At 37.0% G+C, this 19,988-nt stretch overlaps 1 protein-coding gene across 7 annotated transcripts in view; it reads left to right on the top strand.

Annotated features, from left to right (window-relative positions):
* Positions 1–19,988, top strand: part of ANKRD28 (ankyrin repeat domain 28) — a 200,861-nt gene that overhangs the window by 14,071 nt on the left and 166,802 nt on the right. For 2 of the 7 annotated variants that reach the window (XM_054504425.2, XM_045903835.3), the window contains exon 1: positions 894–1,034. The exons of the other annotated variants lie outside the window; for them this stretch is intronic. The gene's annotated coding sequence lies outside the window, so the exon portion shown is untranslated. Of the gene's footprint in view, positions 1–893; positions 1,035–19,988 lie in introns of those variants that run through there. 7 annotated transcript variants of the gene reach the window in all.

Genomic DNA, 19,988 nt, shown 5'->3' with positions numbered 1-19,988 from the left:
AGCAGTATTGTTGTTGTTGTTGTTGTTTAAGTAAATTTACAGGGTTGTGCAGCTGTCACTACAGTCTAATTTTTTTTTTACATTTTTGTCGCCTCAGAAAGAGGCCCCTGTACCCAGCAGTCACCCCATTCCTCTTAAGTCCCTCTCCCCTGGCCCACCTTTCCCTCAGCCTGTTTCTATGCATTTGCTTATTCTGGACACTTCATATAAATGAAATCATAAAATACATAATCTCTTATGACTGGCTTCTTCCACTTACAAGGTTTTAGAGTTTCATTTATACTGTAGTATGTATCAGAACTTCATTTCTTTTTATTGCTATAGTGGGTTGTTTCTACTTTCTGAATAAAATAAAATGGGCATGGGGATATCTTCATTGAATTTTGAGAATTGTGAGAATGTTGATAAAGTGTCTAGTATGTAGTAGTTGCTCAATAAATGATCACTTAACCCAAACAATTTAAACTCCTGTATTTCCTTGACTTTCTCAGTCAACCTATGGATTACTTCTGCAATATTTATTCTCTTGTTTCAGCTCTGGGACCACTGAAAAATTGGTGAAGGAAGTAATGAAACCAAGTTGAATGTACTCCAGTTTTCTGATGTCTTAACTTCAGTTGCACCTTCAAGGCTATTTAATAATCCTTACCATTCTTTTTCTGTATCCATTAATATTTAATTTCTGTCTTCTCCATTTTAACATGTAGTTGTGTCTCCTAATTTACTAAGTCTGTCTACCCATGTAGGCTTTCTTATTGATCTCCTTTCTTACTGCAAAACATTTATTTCTACACTTTGCTTTTTTTCCCTCTTTTTCTTATTTTGACTGAGAGAAATGAATATACTTTTTTCTTTCTCAGAGCATTTTTCTGCTGTAATCCTAATCATACCTTCATCTGAGATTTAGATATATTATTTCTTATTTTTTCATATTTTTGCACTTCTCTCGCTGCTCTCACACATTGTTATATATTGGTGTCTGGATGGACACTACCTATTAATCAAGATTCTAATACTCAGAGTGGGCAAACAAGGTAAGCAACACCCACTGTAGGATTCAACCTTAACAAGGCTTATTTCTGTTTGGGTATGCCATATATTGTATTACAATATAACTTTTTTTTTTTTAATTTTTTTTTTTTAAGATTTTATTTATTTATTTGAGAGAGAGAGAGAATGAGAGACAGAGAGCATGAGAGAGAGGAGGGTCAGAGGGAGAAGCAGACCCCCTGCCGAGCAGGGAGCCCGATGCGGGACTCGATCCCGGGACTCCAGGATCATGACCTGAGCCGAAGGCAGTCACTTAACCAACTGAGCCACCCAGGCGCCCCTACAATATAACTTTTAAAATATTGCTTACTTCAGTGTAAAGTAGTAAATCAAGGTCATCTGAGTTGAATTTTTTTTATTACAATAGTGAAAACATTTTCCTTTTCATTGTCCTGTGTTAAGGCTGAGTATATGTAATATTTTTTTAAAAAAGATTTTATTTATTTATTTGACAGGGAGAGAGAGCACATGCAGGGGGAGCAGCAGGCAGAGGGAGAGGGAGAAGCAGGCTCCCTACTGAGCAGGGAGCCCGATGTGGGGCTTGATCCCAGGACCCCAGGATCATGACCTGAGCCTAAGGCAGCCAGTTAACCGACTGAGCCACCCAGGCACCCCTATATGTAATATTTTTTAAAAAATATATCCTTTTATTATTATCCCGGGAGACAGAAATCTGACCCACCCTTTAGGTAGCCTTCTCTCTGAACCACATTGATTCTAAAATGTGCTGAGTTTGTATAGTTCTCATTGGTTCCACATTCCTATGTCCACCCTGTCAGAAAATCTTCCTTTTTACCCAATTCAGTTCTCTCCAGCTATAATTCAGTCATTTTCTGTTGTATTGTCTATAGTAAGGATCCTGTTTAGGTGATCAACCTTTCAAGCTGGATTCAGGGAGCTGGCAATTAGACCAGTTAGACCAGTAGCTCCTTTTTTCTCTTTAACAGTTTAAGGTATAATTTACATACTATAAAATTCATCTGTTTTAAGAACACAATTCAATTATTTTAATAAATTTAAGGAGTTTTGCACTCAGCACCACACTCCAGTTTTAGAACATTTCCATCACCCAAAAAGATACCTATTTTGGAAAAACCTCAGTTCTCCTCCTGTGTGTTGCTGCCTTATTGTCACACTAACTACCATGCTCATCACACTTTTACACCTGATGGGTGTCCTACAGTTCAACTCAGTTTTGACACCGTTGACCTGGCAGTAGCATCAGATCCCATAGGTTAAGGGCTTAGTCCTACAAGACTGTCCCCCCTCTTTCCCTACAGATGCCAGTCACAGATCCAGGTGCTTCTGACTGACTGGGTATAAATCAGAAGTTCCCATAATTTACTGGAGTGGCTCACAGAACTCGAAGAAACATTTTATAAACTAGATTACTGGTTTAGTACAAAAGAATATAACTAAGTAATAGCCAAATGGAAGAGAGGCATAGGGCAAGGTATGTAAGATGGGACATGGAGGCTCCATGCTCTTTGGGTTTGCCACTTTCCCCAAATCTTCATGTGTTCACCAACCTAGAAGCTCTCTGAACCCCATCCTTTTGGGTTTTTTGTGGAGGCTTCATTACATAGGCACAATTGATTAAATCATTGATCATTGGTGATTAAACTCAATTTCCAGCCCTTCTCCCCTCCCCAGAAGTCAGGGGTAGGGGTGGGGATGAGGGTGGGACTGAAAGTTTCAACCCTCTGATCACCTTGGTTGGTAATCTTTAGGCAGTTTCCAAAAGTTACCTAATTGACATAACAAAAGACACTTATGGCTCACATCATAGGAAATTTCAAAAATTTTAGGAGCTCTGTGCCAGAAAAGGGGGATGAACACCAAATATATATTTCTTATTAAAAATCACAGTATCTCAATACTTCATACCCATTTTGCAGTCACTCCTTATTCCATCTTCAGCCCCAGGCAATAACTGACTAGTAGTCTGTCTCCATGATGTAGCTTTTTAAAACATTTTATATAAGCGAATCATATGTTCATTTTTGTCTGGCATCTTTCATTTTGGGGTCATCCATATTGTAGCATGTATATTAATTCTTCATTGCTGACTAGTAATCCATTGTATGGCTATACCACAATATTTTATCCATTCACCAGTTAGAAATTTGAATTCTGATTTCTGGCTATTATGAATAAAGTTGTGATGACTATTCATATTTTAAATCTTTGTATAAACATGTTTTAATTTCTTTTGGGAAGATTCATAGAAGTGGAATTGCTGGTCATGTTATAAGCTTGTGTTTAATGTTTTAAGAACAGTCAAACTATATAATCCCTATTGCGTATTGCTGGATTTGGCTTGCTAATATTTTGTTGAGAGTTTTTATATCTTTATTCTTTGGTATGATGGTAATGTTGACCTCATAAAATGAATTAGGAAGTGTTCTCTTTTTAGAAGGATTTGTGAGGTTTTAGTATTATTTCTTCTTTAAATATTTGATAGAATTCAGCTGTGAAGCTATGTAGGCAAGGACTTTTCTTTGTGGTAAGCTTTTAAATTACTAATTCAGTTTCTTGTTACAGGTCTATCCAGATTTTTAATTTTCTTTTGAGTTTTGATAATTTGTGTCTTTTAGGGAATTTGTTCATTTTACCTAACTTGTTGGCATAAAGATGTTCATAGTATTCCTTTATAAAACTTTTAATTTCTCTGAGGCTGATAATGGTGTATCTCTTTTCATTCCTGATTTTGGTAATTTGTCTTCATTCTTTTTTTCCTGGTGAATCTAGCTCAATTTTGTTGGTCTTTTCAAAAAACCAATTTTTGGTTTTGATTTTTCTCTATTTTTCTTTTTTCTGTGGTATTGATTCCCCTCTAGTATTTATAATTTATTTCCTTCTGCTTAATTTGGGTTCAGTTTGCCTTTTTTTTTTTTTTTTTTTTTTTACTTAATTAAGATGGAAGCTTACTCAAGGTCTAGGATATTATGTGCAGCTATAAATTTCCCTTTAAGCACTGTGTTAGCTGTCCTATAAGTTTTGATGTGTTTTGTTTTTGTTTTTATTCAGCTTGGAATATTCTAAATTCTCTTGAGATTTTGTTTTTGACCCATAGGTTATTTAGAAGTGTCTTTTATATCCAGACATTTGCGGATTTCCCAATTTCTTGTTTTTTTCTAATTTAATTTCATTGTGATTGGGGAACATTTTTTATATTCTTTGTATCATTTCATTTCTTCCCCCCCACATTTTTTTAAAGTTTTTTTTTTTTTTTATTCATTTGAGAGGGGGGAAGAGAGAGAGAGCACCAGTGAGGGCAGAGCCGGGGGGAGGGTCAGAGGTAGGGGGAGAAGCAGACTCCCCATTGAGCAGGGAGCCCAATGCAGGGCTCCATCCCAGGACCCTGGGATCATGACTTGAGCTGAAGGCAGACGATTAACCGACTACGCCACCCAGGCACCCCTCCCGCATTTTTAAAAAAGATTTTATTTATATGAGAGAGAGCAAGAGAGAGAGAGAGCAAGCACATGAGCGGGGGTGGGGGGGCAGAGGAAGAAGAAGCAGCAGACTCCTCACTGAGCATGGAGCCTGACATGGGGTCCCAGGTCCCTGAGATCATGACCTGAGCCAGTCGGATGCTTAGCCTACTGAGCTACCCAGGCACCCCTTCCCCGAATTTTTATAAAAATTTAACTCAAGAAATTCAACATTGTTACTTTAATTATAATCCACACCAGAATAATGAGTAAGATATGTATTATACTTTTATTTAAAAAGAAGTTTTATTTTTCAAGTATAGTTGACATATAGTGTTTTATTAATTTCAGGTATATAGCATTGTGATTTAACAGTTCGGTACATAACTCAGTGCTCACCATGTTAAGTGTGGTCACCATCTGTCACCATACAACATTATTACAGTGTTATTGACTATATTCCCTATATGTATTTTTCATTTCCGTGACTTCTTTTATGACTGGAAGTTTGTACCTCTTAATCCTCTTCACCGATTTTGCCCATCCCCTCCATTCCCTTTGCCTTTGGCATTCACCAGTTCTCTGTGTTCATGAATCTATTTCTGTTTTTTGTTTGAGATTCCACATATAATGAAATTATAGTATTTGTCCTTCTCTGTCTGACTTATTTCATTTAGCATAACACACTCTAGGTCCAGTCCGTGTTGTTGCAAATGACAAGATCTCATTCTTTTTTATGGCTGAGTAATATTCCAGTTTGTGTATATACCACATCTTCTTTATCCTTTCTTCTATCAATGGACACTTAGGTTATTTCCATATCTTGGCTATTATAAAGCAGCAATAAACACAGGGGTGCATATTTCTTTTCAGATTAGTGTTTTCCTTTTGGGGGGTGGTAAATAACCAGTAATGGAATCCTATGGTATTTCTATTTTAATTCTTTGAGGAACCTCCATCCTCTTTTCCACGATGGCTGCACCAATTTGCATTTCTACCAGTAATGCATGAGGGTTCCCTTTTTTCCACATCCTTGCCAACACTTGCTATTTCTTGTCTTTTTGATACTAGCCATTCTGACTGGTATGAGATGATACCTCATTGTGGTTTTGATTTTCATTTCAGTTCTTTTTTTTTTTTTTTTTGAAGATTTTATTTATTTATTTGACAGATAGAGAGCACAGGTAGGCAGAGAGGCAGGCAGAGGGAGAGGGAGAAGCAGACTCCCCGCCGAGCAGGGAGCCCGATGTGGGGCTCGATCCCAGGACTCCAGGATCATGACCTGAGCCGAAGGCAGTCGCTTAACTGACTGAGCCACCCAGGCGCCCCATTTCAGTTCATTTAATTTGAGATTTGTTTTATGGCCTAGCATATGGTGTATTGTAGAGAATATTCTGTGCATGCTTGAAAGGAATGTGATTTCTGCTGTTGCTGGGTAGAGTCTTATGGAAGACTTAGGTGTCAGTGAGGTCAAGTTGGTTAATAGTGTTGTTTAAATTCAGTATTGTTGTTGATTTCTTGTTTACTTTGTTCTATCCATTATTGAGGGGGGTGTTGAAGTCTCTTATTAATGTTTGTCTTTTTTTCCCCTTCATTTCTTTCATTTATTGCTTCCCTTATTTTGGGTTGTTTTGTTAGGTGAGTATGTTTATATTCATTATATCTTCCTGTTGAATTGATGCTTTTAATACCCCTGTTTGTCTTGAGTAATTTTTTTTTTTTTACTTAAAGTCTATTTTGTCAGATATTTATAGAGCTACTTCAGTTCTCTGATGTTATTGTTTACATGTTATATCTTTTTCCATCCTTTCAACCTGTTTGTGCCTTTGAATTTAAAGTGTCTCTTGCAGATAGCATATGGTTGGGTATTGCCTTTTTATCCAGTCCAACAAATATGTCTCTTTAATGGACTCTTTAATCCTCTCCTATTTGATACTATTTTTGAAACAGTTGGGTTTACATCTCCCATTTGCTTTTTGGTTTTCATACATCTCATGTCTTTTTTGTTCCTCTGTTCCTCTTTTATCACCTTGTGTATTTTCTTTTTACCATTTAAATTTTTTGACTTTTTAAGATTATACATTTCTTAGTGTTTGTTCTAGGGACTACAGTGTCCATCAGACTTTATCACGGTCTACTTCAGATTGATACTAATAATACTCCAGTAGAGCTCCATTTCCTTCACTCTCCTTTGTGCTATTATTTTTACATACATTATGTTCATTTATATAATAAACCCAACAGTACAGTGTTTTAATTATTGCTTTAAACAATGTATGTCTTTTATTTTTATTTTTATTTTTATTTTTTAACAATGTATGTCTTTCTATTTTTTTGAGAGAGAGTATGTGCACGTTTGAGGAGGGGGGTTGGGGAGGGAGGGGCAGTGGGAGAGGGAGAGAGAGAATCTTAAGCAGGCTCCATGCCCAGCACGGAGCTGACTTGGGGCTCAATCTCACAACCCTGATACCATGACCTGAGCCAAAATTAAGAGTCAGTGCTTAATTGACTGAGCCATCCGGGTGCCCCAACAATGTATGTCTTTTAAAGAAGAGAAGGAAGGAGAAGGATATTTACAGTCATTTGTATTAACCAACGTGTTTACCGTTTCCAATCCCTGTTTCTTCTTGTGGATTTGAGTTACCTTCGGTGTCATTTCCTTCCTCCAGTGTAGCTTCATTCCCTCTTTCCTTTATGTACTCTTATTGTCGTATATATTACATCTTTATATGTTATAAGTTTAACAGTACAATTTTATAATTGTTTTATGCAATTACCTTTTCAAATCAAGGGAAGAGTAAGAAATTTCTCTTTTTTTTTTTAAAGATTTTATTTATTTATTTGACAGAGAGAGCACGAGCAGGGGAGTGGCAGGCAGAGGGAGAGGGAGAAGCAGGCTCCCCGCAGAGCAGGGGAAGCCAGATTTGGGACTCAATCCAAGGACCCTGGGATCATGACCTGAGCCGAAGGCAGTTGCTTAACCAACTGAGCCACCCAGGCGCCCTATTTATCTCTTTATTGTCATTTTTCCATTATCTTTAATTATCTTTGTCAGCGTTATTTTTTCATATGGATTCCAGTCACTTCTTTTCATCCTGAATAGCTTCCTTTAGTATTTGACTTACATCTGTATCTTTCAAAGAATACGTATTAGGATTAGTGAGCCCCCTCTCATCTTTTCAATTGGGAATTCATATGCCTTATGATCTTACACACTGGTATTAGTTGATTGAGGGTTGAGAAGGGTTGGCAGGAGATCGGGCTGGGGGAAAGTGTGGAGGGGCCAATTCCTAGAGTATCTTGTGTTCTAAGCTATGGGATTTGAACCTTAGAACTGTGGGGAGCAACCATTGGAAGATTTTTGTATAGCGTTCTTTTATCAGATTTAAGCCTTGGGGAAAGGACTTTGCAAAGACTGAGTTCTGAATGCTTTTTTAGAGATGGCAGTGACAAACCGCAGGCTCTGAAAGGAAGGTAAATCTGCTTTTTTCTCTGGAATTCCTTCTTATTCTTTTGAGCAGTTAAAAGCTGTTTATATCCAAGTAACTACTTCCTTGCAGGCATAAAATATTTATGGATTTGTGACAGAGTGGTACATAGTTTATAGAGTGGAAACCGTGCCAGTGGCCTGTGAAGTTTGTGAAACAACAGTTTGAAAACCACTGTTACAGGATGAACAGATTGCTTACTGTTTGTGTATATGGAATGGAGTATATATTGAAATATATAAACATCTTGGGGCATCTGACCTTTTTTTTTCTCCTTTTATTCTTAAAGGCTGGTGTACATAACCTGTACCTTTTACCTTTTACTCATTTTGATATGACAGAGAAGTGTTTGATCTTTTTTTTATTGGGTATTCAAAAGCTTTTTTTTTAACCGTAGAAAGAATACCCCCCCCCACACACACACTCTCACTCACACAACCTATATTTTATGGTTTTCTTTTATACTTGTTAGGAAAAATTAAAGAACAGAAAACTTATTAATTCTAGTTCATGCTACCAGTTCTTTACAGAAGTATAAAATGAAAAGAAAAATATGTCCCCATCTCCAGTCTTGTCAAATTCTGTTGGAAATTGTCCATGTGATTGTCAACCTGTCAATGTTTTCACCTTTGAGTAATTTCTGTGGGAGATGACCTTGTTCCTGGACTACTCTCACTAAGTTCCTGCAGTTGGTTTTATGAATGCAGGAGCTTTTTTCTTCCTTATTAAATCATTAAATGATTTTCCTCATAAAATCTTTCAAGTCTACAATTTTTTTTAAAAAAGATTATTTATTTATTTATTTGACAGAGAGAGACACAGCTAGAGAGGGAACACAAGCAGGGGGAGTGGGAGAGGGAGAAGCAGGCTCCTGGCTGAGCAGGGAGCCCGATGCGGGGCTCGAGCCCAGGACCCCGGGATCATGACCTGAGCCGAGGCAGACGCTTAACGACTGAGCCACCCAGGTGCCCCTCAAGTCTACAGTTTTCAAGAGTTTAATGTATGTTTTCACTAAACTAATGGAAGTTAGAATTGAAACTATGTGGAAACCTATTTAGTCTTGAGCTTAAAATTTCCCAAAGAGTAAGGGCCACAGTTTTGCCCAGCTCCCTCACATAACAAGGAGTTTAGGCATATAATTAGGTCACAAGCTTTCTAAATACTAGCATGCAAAAATAACATTTTTACCTAGCACATTCAATACTTTGATAATATCTCTACTAATATGGTTGAGAATGCAGGAGATTGGTCCCATTATACTGTTTGATTTCCCTATAGCACTTTCTGAAGTAATTCTGTTTATTTGTTTACATTTCATGGTCTTTCTCTCTCTACTGGAATATAAACTCAAAGAGGGTAAGAATCATATCTTATTTAATATGGTATCCCCATCACCTATAATAATGCTTTGCAACTGATGGGCATTCAGATAATTGCTAGATAAATAATAAATTCTGATTAGGTGTATCTGAAATGGGATGCTGGTACTATATTTTTAAAGAGAAGCATCTCCAGTTATTTTGAAGTATACTCCCAAAGTTGAGAAACAGTGGCCTGTCTTCCTTCCCTGATGTTCAGTAATGTGCATAAGGTACAGAAAATACATATGTATCTTTACTGAAATACCATTGCTAGAGGCTTCCTTCACTCTTGAAATTGGAAACCTGTGACTGAGTCCCCTGGAAGGAAGAATTTAGTTCAGTACTATTTTCCAAATATTGTTTGCAGGTAAGACTCAGAATGGACAGTTGCTTTCCATCATCAAATAGTTAAGTTTAGGAAGGTGAAAAGATAGAGCTAAAATGGAATTTATTCCTTTTTTTAAAAAAAAGGGGAAAAAGAAGGCAAGGACAGGTTTCCTAGGTGATTTTTCTCTAAAACAGTTATTCTCAGTGGCATGGTGGGGGTATTTTACAATGACTGGAGACATTTTTGATTGTTACAACTGGGGAGAGGGAAAGGATACTATTGGCATCTATTGGATAGAGGCTAAGGTACTGCTAAATGTCCTACAATGAACAGGACATCCACCCCCAACAAAGAATCATCTGAAATGTCAGTATTGCAGAGGTTGAGAAGCTGTTCTCTTAACAGGCTGCTTGGAGAAAGCATTGGTAGTTAACTTGGAGTTTGGCAGTTACAGATTTGTGGAGCCTGCACGTGTATACACCTACACATACACACCAGATTTTGGCCCTGGGCAAAACTGAATGTCTTGTGTAGAGAAAACTATAGGTGTGGAATTGGCTTTTATATAGTAGGAGTTTGATTGTAGCTAACCTCGTTCGGGAGGTCCCTAAGACCACTCTCAGGTTCAGTAATTTGCTACTCAGAACTCAGCAAAGATTTTTTATTCATGGCAATGGTTTATTACAGTGAACGGATATAGATTAAAACCAGGAATGGGAAAAGGCCCATAGAGCAGAGTCCAGGAGAGTTCCAGATAAAAACCTGCAGGTGTTCTCTCTCAATGGAGTTACGTAGACAGTGCTTATTTCTCCTAGCAACAGTGTATGACAACCTATGTGGAGTATTGCCAACTAGGAGTATTGCCACTCCATCTGAGCCTTGCGGTCCAGGGATTTTATTGGGGGTCATTCACGTAGTCTCCAAACCCTTAAGAGGTCAAGCTGATACTGCATGGCCTAAAGCCTTTACCATAAATCACATTATTAGACTATTTGTTGTGGCTCTAGGTTCCCAGGTAAACGAAGACACTTTTGCCAAACGGGACATTTCAAGGGCTTAGAGGTTACCTTCTAGAAGCTGGGGAAAAGCCAAACGTTTCTTTGCAAGGTTAAGCCTTTACTGTACACATTGGGCCTGCTGGTTTTTTCTTTCTTTGGAAACTGCTATTTGAGTGATTCTTAGAGGCTAGTTTAGGATGTTCTGTTATTGATAGTTTGTACCCAAATCTTGTATCTTGGAGACCTGTTGGTACAAATAAATCAGTGGTTCTCAAAATGGGTTTCATGAACCTCTGGGAATCTGTGAGATCAAAACTATTCTCATAATAACAGTAAAATATTCTGTGCCCCTTTACTTTGTTAACATTTGCACTAATGGTACAAAAGTGATGGTAAGTAAAACTGCTGATACCTTTTTAGGAATCTCAGCAGTGGCACTAGACTATCTAGTAGTTTGTATCCTTTACTGCCATGCACTCACATTTAAAAAAAAAATGCGCCCATTTCCCTTAATGTTTTTAAGTATAAATTTTATTATGCTGACTCTTGCATTTGTATGATAAAATGGGTATGTACTGCACAGGAAAAGCACTTTTGGGATGGAGTTGCCATCTGAACTAGGCAATTTTTTCCATGAAAAACTTTTTATTTGAAAAAGCAACTGACAAACTATGGTTTTTCAGACTTGGATATTTGGCAAATATTTTCTTGAAAAGGAACAAAGCAAACTTGTCATTTCGAGGAAAGCAGCTGTCAGTATTTGTTACTATTGATAAAATTTGAGCTTTCCAGAAAGAAATCAGATTTTGAGAAAATCTGTGTTATTTACCTTGAGCTTAGCAGCATCATAATACTTAAAAGACTTCTTACGCTATTAATAGTGACTTTTTTGATATTGTATATAATGAAATGTGTGAAGGGTTGGAAGACCTGAAAAACTCCCTGAACCAGTATTTTCTTAAGGACTGATTCATGATGTTATAAAAACACTCTTGGTTAAAGATATATTCAAAGTGCATGGATTTCAATATCAAAAAGTATGAAGAGTTTATTGATACAGTTTTATATTTCACATTTTAACTAGCCTTTGAGAGATACCACTTGACAATTTTTGATGTAGTATCAAAGGAAGATATCCACAATTATCTGAAAAGGCTTTTAAAATATGCTATTTTCTGTCTAGTTATGAGTACAGATTTTTTTCATATACTTGAATCAGGATAATTTATCATAGCAGATTGAGTGCAGAAGCAGCTATGAGACTCCAGCTATTTTCTATTAAGTTAGTCCTTAAAGTGATTTGTAAAAATGTAAAACAGTGCCAATCCTCCCACTAATTTTTAAAACTTGTTTTCATAAAATTATTTATATTGATAGGTACTATATTAAGTGAATTAAAATAAATATTTTAACAATTTCTCAGTTTTGAGTATAGTAGACATCAGCATAAATAACCATCACAAACAAAACTCTTTGCGGCCCTCAACAATTTAAAAGTCTGAAGGGGTCCTGAGACCAAAATTTTTTTGAACACATGGCTTCCTGAGATTCATCCCACAGATATTGTCAAACCTAAGTTTGTGTCTCTTACAGGATTAAGCTACCACAGGCTGGAAGATTTAAATTCCTTGGGCTTCAATGGAAAATTCTGGCTTTTTATTTCGATCTGAGTATATTTTTAATATATAAAATACATAGAATTTATGGTGGTTAAATTTTGACTGTGTATGGCTAAAAAAGTATTATTTCTAGATCAGATGAGTGGAGAATTATATCTGGAAGAATGACAAAAAGAATTGCAGGAAATGGTAAATTATTTTCTAAAAGTTTCTTAGGCAAATGATTGTAGAAAAAGCATTATCACATGAGAGTCTTAGAGAAACAAGATAAGGGTTAGCAAACACTTTACATACCCATAAAAAGGGGTTATGATAGGATCATTTTATTAATTGACACGCACTATAACTTTATCTAACCCTAGAGAAATAATAGGATTTCTGGGTTTTTTTAACCTTTTTTTTTTTTTTTTTAGATTTTATTTCTTGTGTGAGAGAGCGAGAGTGTGCACAAGCAGGAAGAGAGAGGGCACAAGCAGCAGGCAGAGGGAGAAGCAGGCTCCCCACTGAGCAAGGAGCCTGATGTGGGACTTGATCCCAGGACCCTGGGATCATGACCTGAGCCAGAGGCAGACACTTAACTGACTGAGCCACCCAGGCACCCCTGTTAAGCTGATTTTGTGTATATAGGTTTTTTATATGTAGCTCTAGTCCATAGTGGGTTTATGACCCCTAGTCACTTCATAGCAGGGATTAAGAACTAGAATATTAGGAAAAGACCATAATATGTTTTTTACTCAAGTCCTAGGACAATAATTCTTAGCATTGATATTTGTATACTTGGATGTTTTTCACTAGTTAAATGTGAGGAAGTTCTATCTTTAAAAAATCTTGCCTTTCTAATCACCAGTGTACTTTTTGGGAAACATTTAATTAGATACAGTTATCTTTTTAAATTCCACGTTAACTCTTTATCTTTTATACTCTCCACTGTTCTCATTTTAGATCAAATGATTTATACTTATATTTCCTATTTTATCTAAACAGAGACATGAGCTATTTACGGTCACGGGTCTTCATAAATCTTGTGTGTGTGTGATAGAATCCATCAGAATACTGTTTTACCTCAGGTGTTAAAAAAAACTATTCTAGGGCGCCTGGGTGGCTCAGTTGGTTAAGTGACTGCCTTCGGCTCAGGTCATGATCCTGGAGTCCCGGGATCGAGTCCCGCATCGGGCTCCCTGCTCAGCAGGGGGTCTGCTTCTCCCTCTGCCCTCTTCCTTCTCGTGCTCTCTGTCTCTCATTCTCTCTCTCTCAAATAAATAAATAAAATCTTTAAAAAAAAAAAACTATTCTAAAATTAAACAAAAATATGTATTATCCTGGTATGCCTGGGTGGCTCAGTCAGTTGGGCATCCAACTCTTGATTTCGGCTTAGGTCATGGTCTCAGGGTCATGGGATTAAGCCCCACTTCAGTTCAGGCTCTGCATTGGGGGGTGGAGCCTGCTTGGGATTCTCTCTCTTCCTCTGCCCCTCCCTTATGCATGTGCGTTTCCTCTCTCTCTCTCTCTTCTAAAAATTGTGTGTGTGTGTGTGTGTCTGTATATCAAATAATAAGGTCTAAATTATTCATTTACATAAAAACAAAAATTATTTCTTTTAGTTTTTTATTATGGTAAAATGTACATACATAAAATTTATCATTTTAACCATTTTAAGGTGTACAATCCATTGACATTAAATACATTCACATTGTTGTACGACCATCATCACCATCTAGCTCCACAACCTTTTTTAATCTTCACAAAATGAAACTCCATACACATTGAATGTTAACTTTTCATTCCCTTCATCCCCTAACCCCTGGCAAATAGGGGTTTGTCAAAAAATCCCACATCCTTTTGTGATTGACTTAATTAGTATAATGTCTTCAAGGCCTATCCATGTAGAATGTGTCAAAATAGCTTTACTTTTTAAGGCTGAACAATATTTCAGTGTATGTATGTGCCACATTTTGTTTATCAGTTAATCCATCTGTTGGGAAGCAACCCAAGTGTCCTTTTGGCTCTTGTGAATAATGCTGGTTGAAACTTGTGCATATGAGGATGTTTCAGTTCTGCTTTCATATATATCCCCAAGACTGTAATTGCTGGATCATATGGAAATTGTTTAATATTTCAGGAAACACCATACTGTAATCTGTGCATTAATTGCTGTACCATTTAACATTCTTTTTTTTTTTTTTCCATTTGAGAGAGAGAGAGTACAAGCAGGGCGAAGAGCAGAGAGAGAAGCAGGCTCTCCCCTGAGCAGGGAGCCCGATGGAGGGCTCAGTCCCGGGACTGTGGGATCATGATCTGAGCCGAAGGCAGATACTTAACTGACTGAGCCGCCCAGGCGCCCGTATCATTAACATTCTCACCAGCAGTGCACAAGAATTTCAGTTTCTCTGCATCCTTTCCAACATTTGTTATTTTTTTTTTAATAATTGCAATTCTAATGTATATGAAGTGGTATTTTGTGGTTTTGATTTGCATTTCCCTAATTATTAGTGATACTGAGGGTCTTTTCATGTGCTTATTGCCATTTGTGTGCCTTAGGGGAAATGTTTGTTCAAGTCCTTTGGCCCATTTTTAATTGGGTTGTTTTGTTACTATTTTTGAGTTGTAGGAGTTCTTTATATATTCTGGATATTAACTCCTTATTAGATACATGATTTGCAAATATGTTCTCCCATTCAGTAGGTTGCTTTTTCACTCCATTGATAGTGTCTTTTCATGCACAGAAGTTTTAAATTTTAATTAAGTTGAGTTTATCTATTTTTTCTTTTGTTGCCTGTACTTTTCTCATTGCGGTATCCAGGGTCTTCAAGTTTTTCCCTTGTTTTCTTCTAAGAGTTTTTTTATAATTTTAGCTCTTGTGGTTAGGTCTTTGATCCATTTTGAATTAATTGTTGTGTATGGTCTGAGGTAAGGGTCCAACTTTATTCTTTGCTTGTTTGTAGTTAATGCAGTTTTCCCAACACCATTTGTTGAAAAGACCCCATTGAATGGTCTTGGCACCCTTGTTAAGATCATTTGATCACATAGGTATGGAATGGTTTATTTCTGGGCTCTGTCCTATTCTCTTGGTCTGTATGGCCATCTTTATGGCCAGTTCCACCCTGTTTTGATTACTGTGGCTTTGTAGTAAGTTTTGAAATCAGGAAATGTGAAACCTCCAAATTTGTTCTTTTTTTTCAAGATTATTTTGGCTATTCGGAGTCCCTTGAGATTCCATGTGGATTTTAGGACGGATTTTTTTTTTTTTTTAATTTATAAAAAACAATGTCAGGAATTTGATAGGCATTATATTGAATCTGTAGATTGCTCTATTCAGGTAAGGACATTTTAACAATATTAAGTATTCCTGTCCATGAACACAGTGTCTTTCTATTTATTTGTATTGTCTTTAATTTTTTTCAGCAGTGTTAAAGTAGTTCTCAGTGTACAGATCTTTTGCCTCCTTGGTTAAGTTTATTCCGAGTATTTCATTCTTTTCAATGCTGCTGTAAATGGAATTGTTTTCTTAATTTCCTTTTTGGATTGTTTGTTGTTAGTGTATAAAAAAACAACTAATTTTTGTGTGTTGATTTTGCATCCTGCAACCGCTGAATTCATTTACTAGTTCTAATATACACACACACATATATAACTACATATAGTTATATATATATATATATAGTGTGTATGTGTGTGTAATCTTTGGGTTTTTCTACCTGTAAGGTCATATTGTCTATGAACAGAGCTAATTTTACTTCTTCTTTTCCAATTGGGATGCCTTTTCTTTTTCTCGTCTGTTAGTTTTAACTGATGGAGAAATTAAATGGGAAACAGTATTGGGTGATTTAGAAATTTGTTTATCCAAAGACTTACTATGGAAAATATATCTTGAAAGTTTTACATGGGGGCGCCTGGGTGGCTCAGTCGTTAAGCATCTGCCTTCGGCTCAGGTCATGATCCCAGGGTCCTGGGATCAAGCCCCGCATTGGGCTCCCTGCTAGGCGGGGAGCCTGCTTCTCCCTCTCCCGCTCCCCCTGTTTGTGTTCCCTCTCTCGCTGTGTCTCTCTCCCTGTCAAATAAATAAATAAAATCTTAAAAAAAAAAAAAAAAAAAAGAAAGTTTTACATGTTCCATGGAAAGCTGTGAGGATTTTATTTACAAAGTGATAAAGACCACCTAATTGCAAGAAAAATTTAACTCAGTTAGTAGATTTAAAACAGGGTTTTTGTTTTTATTTTGTTTTGCTATCTCTGAGAAAGCCTAATCACAGATGTAGTTTTCTTCCAATCCTTGACCTTGTGTACACCTTTTGTGTTTTTCTGCTTGCTTTTAAAGGTAACTAATTAGTATCTAATTATTCTTCGGAGTTTTTGTTGTTGTTAAAGATATTTGCATAACAGATGCCTGTAGCTGACATTATAGATATATAAAATGTGAAGTTATTAAAGACACGTGCTACACTGGAAATTTTATTTTATTTTTTTAAAGATTTTATTTATTTATTTGTTAGAGAGCGTAAGCAGGGGTAGCAGCAGGCAGAGGGAGAAGCAGGCTCCCCACCTAGCAAGGAGCCCCATGCAGAACTCGATCCCAGGACCCTGGGATCATGACCTGAGCTGAAGGCAGATGCTTAACTGATTGAGCCATCCAGGTATCCCTACACGAGAAATTTTAATCATGTAGGTAAAATCTTAGATGAGAGAACTGAGGCCTGGAGATGATGTTAACTTGCACAACAAGATTATACAGTTATTATCAGCACTAGGACTAAAACCTTTTTGGTAATTTTTCTCTTTCTCTCTACCTGAACCTTTGATTACTACAACAGCCTTTAACTGTCTTTCTGGACTTTAGACTCATCCTTTAATTTATTCTGGCTACTGGATCCAGAGCATGTTTCTCAAATATAAATATGATTAGTATCAGTGTGTCAGTTTTTTATTCACTAGCCATTATCTTCAGGATAATATTAGCCTTAAATATATCTAAGTCCATTACATGTGTTGTCTGATTTAATTCTTTAAACAGGCCTTTGCTATTATTCCAGTTTTATAAATGAGGAAGCGGAGACCAGGACCTAAATGCAGGATTGTCTGATTTCAAAGTTTATGTTCCTAGGCACTATATTATGCTATTTAAGTAGGATATTCAAGACACCTTGTATTTTGATTCTTAATCACTTCTCTAGTGTTTGGTTGACGTTTTTAACTGTAAGTTCTTGAGGGCAGAGATCATGTCCCAGACCCAGCAGTTGCATAATACATAGTAGGTACTTGGTAAATGTCGAATAGATTTAAAGCAGTGAGTGAATAGCGCAGGATAGTGAAAACAGCCCAATGTGGGAAGACATGAATATTACAGTGGAAGGAAAAGTTTCCTCTGATTGGCCATGTGCATCAAAGGTCAGTCTTGGGGTTAAAGCAACATAGTGAGAAATGACAGAATGAGGGAATTGAAATCCAGGGAGATGATTAAAAATAGCAAGTATTCGAGAGCCTGGGTGGCTCAGTCAGTTAAGCATATGCCTTAGGCTCAGGACATGATCCCCAGGGTCCTTGGATTGAACCCCATGTCGAGCTCCCTTGCTCAGTGGGGAGTCTGCTTCTCCCTCTCCCTCTGCCCCTCCCCCCGCTTGTTCTCTCTCTCTCAAATAAATGAATAATATCTTAAAATAGCAAGTATTTGTTCTTGACTTACATGAATTATATCATTAGATTGTAAGAATTTGAAAATTGTCTCTGACTTAATGTTTTCAGGTCTTGTGGAGTTAGGGAGAAAAGTGCATATAGACTAGAGACAAAGGTTACTCCACTTTTCACTAAGGGGAAGATGGAAAATTATAGAGCTTGATGTGACTTTCAGGTGAGATTCTTGAATAAATTATTTAAAGAGTTACTTGTTTTCAAGAGAGGTGAAGCACTAATCATCAAAAAAATTAGCCTCAATGTAGCCTAACTCTTTTTGTGTGTGAAGCCTGCTATCTTAAATGGATTACAAGAGATTTAAGGCATACTCATCAAATTTGCTGATAGCACGGTTATGGAAGGGATAGTGCATTTGCAGGGTTGGGCTAGATTTTGCTGTAGTAATAATGCCCAAATCTTAGTAGCTTAAACATAAGAAATTTATTTATTGCTTATAGTACATGTCCATTCTCAGTTCAGTAGGGTACTCTGCTTTGTGTTGTCCTCATTCGGGAACCCAGGCTGGAGTTTTTAACTTCTGGAACATTGCTTGTATTTGTGGTAGAAAAGGAACTTGATGAATTACTTACCAGCCCTCAAAGCCTTCTGTCACATCACTTCAACTCACATTTAATTGATCAAAACAAGTTATATGACTACATCCAATTTGGGTGTTGGGTCATAGGGAAGTGTAATTCTACCACAACTTGGAAGAAGGAGACTCAGAAATATCGCTGAACATCAGTATTGACTGAATGAAGGTTTTTGATGACAGATTAAGGAACTAAGAGGATTGATCTTGATAGGCTGATGTGATCAGCTGAATCAAAAGGATTTCAATTGAATAGGGAGAAATGTAAGATCATGTCTTTCCATCTAAAAACTAATTCCAATAACATATTTTTGATGGAGGGTGGGATGTGGTGGGCACATGTTGGCTTATCAACACATGTGACAAAAAGAAGTGTAGTGGTTGGTGCAAGGAAAATGACAAGGAGGCCTCAATTCTGACTATTCTGCACCTGAATTACCACATTTCTGGCTATAGGTGCATGTTCAGAGGGGAAATACATTTAAAATTGAATATATGAAATGAATAAGGCAAATAGGAATATAGCTGGGAAAATTATCCCAGGCAGAGGAATAGGGGGCATCATGGCTGCCTCAAATATTTGGAGGTCTGCCATGTAGAAGTAGGAATGAACTTTTATCATATGTCAGACTAAGAACTAGTGTGTGAAAACTACAGGAAGAGATTTCAGCTCAATGTAAAGAAGAATTTTCCTAGTTTAAAAATGGCACAGAATACTTCTTCCTGGAGATAATCAAGCGTCAGATTGATTCCCCTGAATTTCTGTGATGCTTAATGACAGAATACCTGTTATATGCCAAGAACTTTCGTAAACACTTTAATACAGTGAGTGTGTAAACATTTAGGTAATTATTTGTAACTTTACTGGTGAAAAAAGTAAGATTTAATGAATTAGTGAGCTAATAAAACACTTCTGTCTTTATGCCTTATTATATACTGGAACTATACTAGGAATTTTGTGAATTTTTTTCTAAATTTTACTTTAGGGGCGCCTGGGTGGCTCAGTCGTTGGGCGTCTGCCATCGGCTCAGGTCATGATCCTGGGGTCCTGGGATCGAGCCCCGCATCGGGCTCCCTGCTCAGCGGGAGGCCTGCTTCTCCCTCTCCCACTCCCCCTGCTTGTGTTCCCTCTCTCGCTGTCTCTCTCTCTGTGTCAAATAAATAAATAAATAAATCTTAAAAAAAAATAAAATAAACTTTACTTTAGTCTCATTTATAGATGAGGAAACTAATTCAGAGACTATAACTTGCCCAGGTTTACTGCTGGCTAGTTGATCAAATAAGAATTTTAACGAAGATCTCTTTGATTCCCCAAATTGCTTTTTCTACTGTTCCACTGCAGTAGTTACATTGTTTTGCATTATCTACCATGTTTGTGTCTTGGGGAACAATGCCCCCTTACTTTTGGATTCTGTCTCTCCATCATTCTGTATCTCGCCTAATGGGACTTCC

Source organism: Mirounga angustirostris, unplaced genomic scaffold (genome assembly GCF_029215605.1).
Source record: "Mirounga angustirostris isolate CCGP_5_RB_7025 unplaced genomic scaffold, mMirAng1.0.hap1 SCAF_1, whole genome shotgun sequence".
In the NCBI taxonomy this organism is placed as follows: Eukaryota; Metazoa; Chordata; class Mammalia; order Carnivora; family Phocidae; genus Mirounga; species Mirounga angustirostris.
This window is presented reverse-complemented; position numbering and strand designations above follow the sequence as displayed.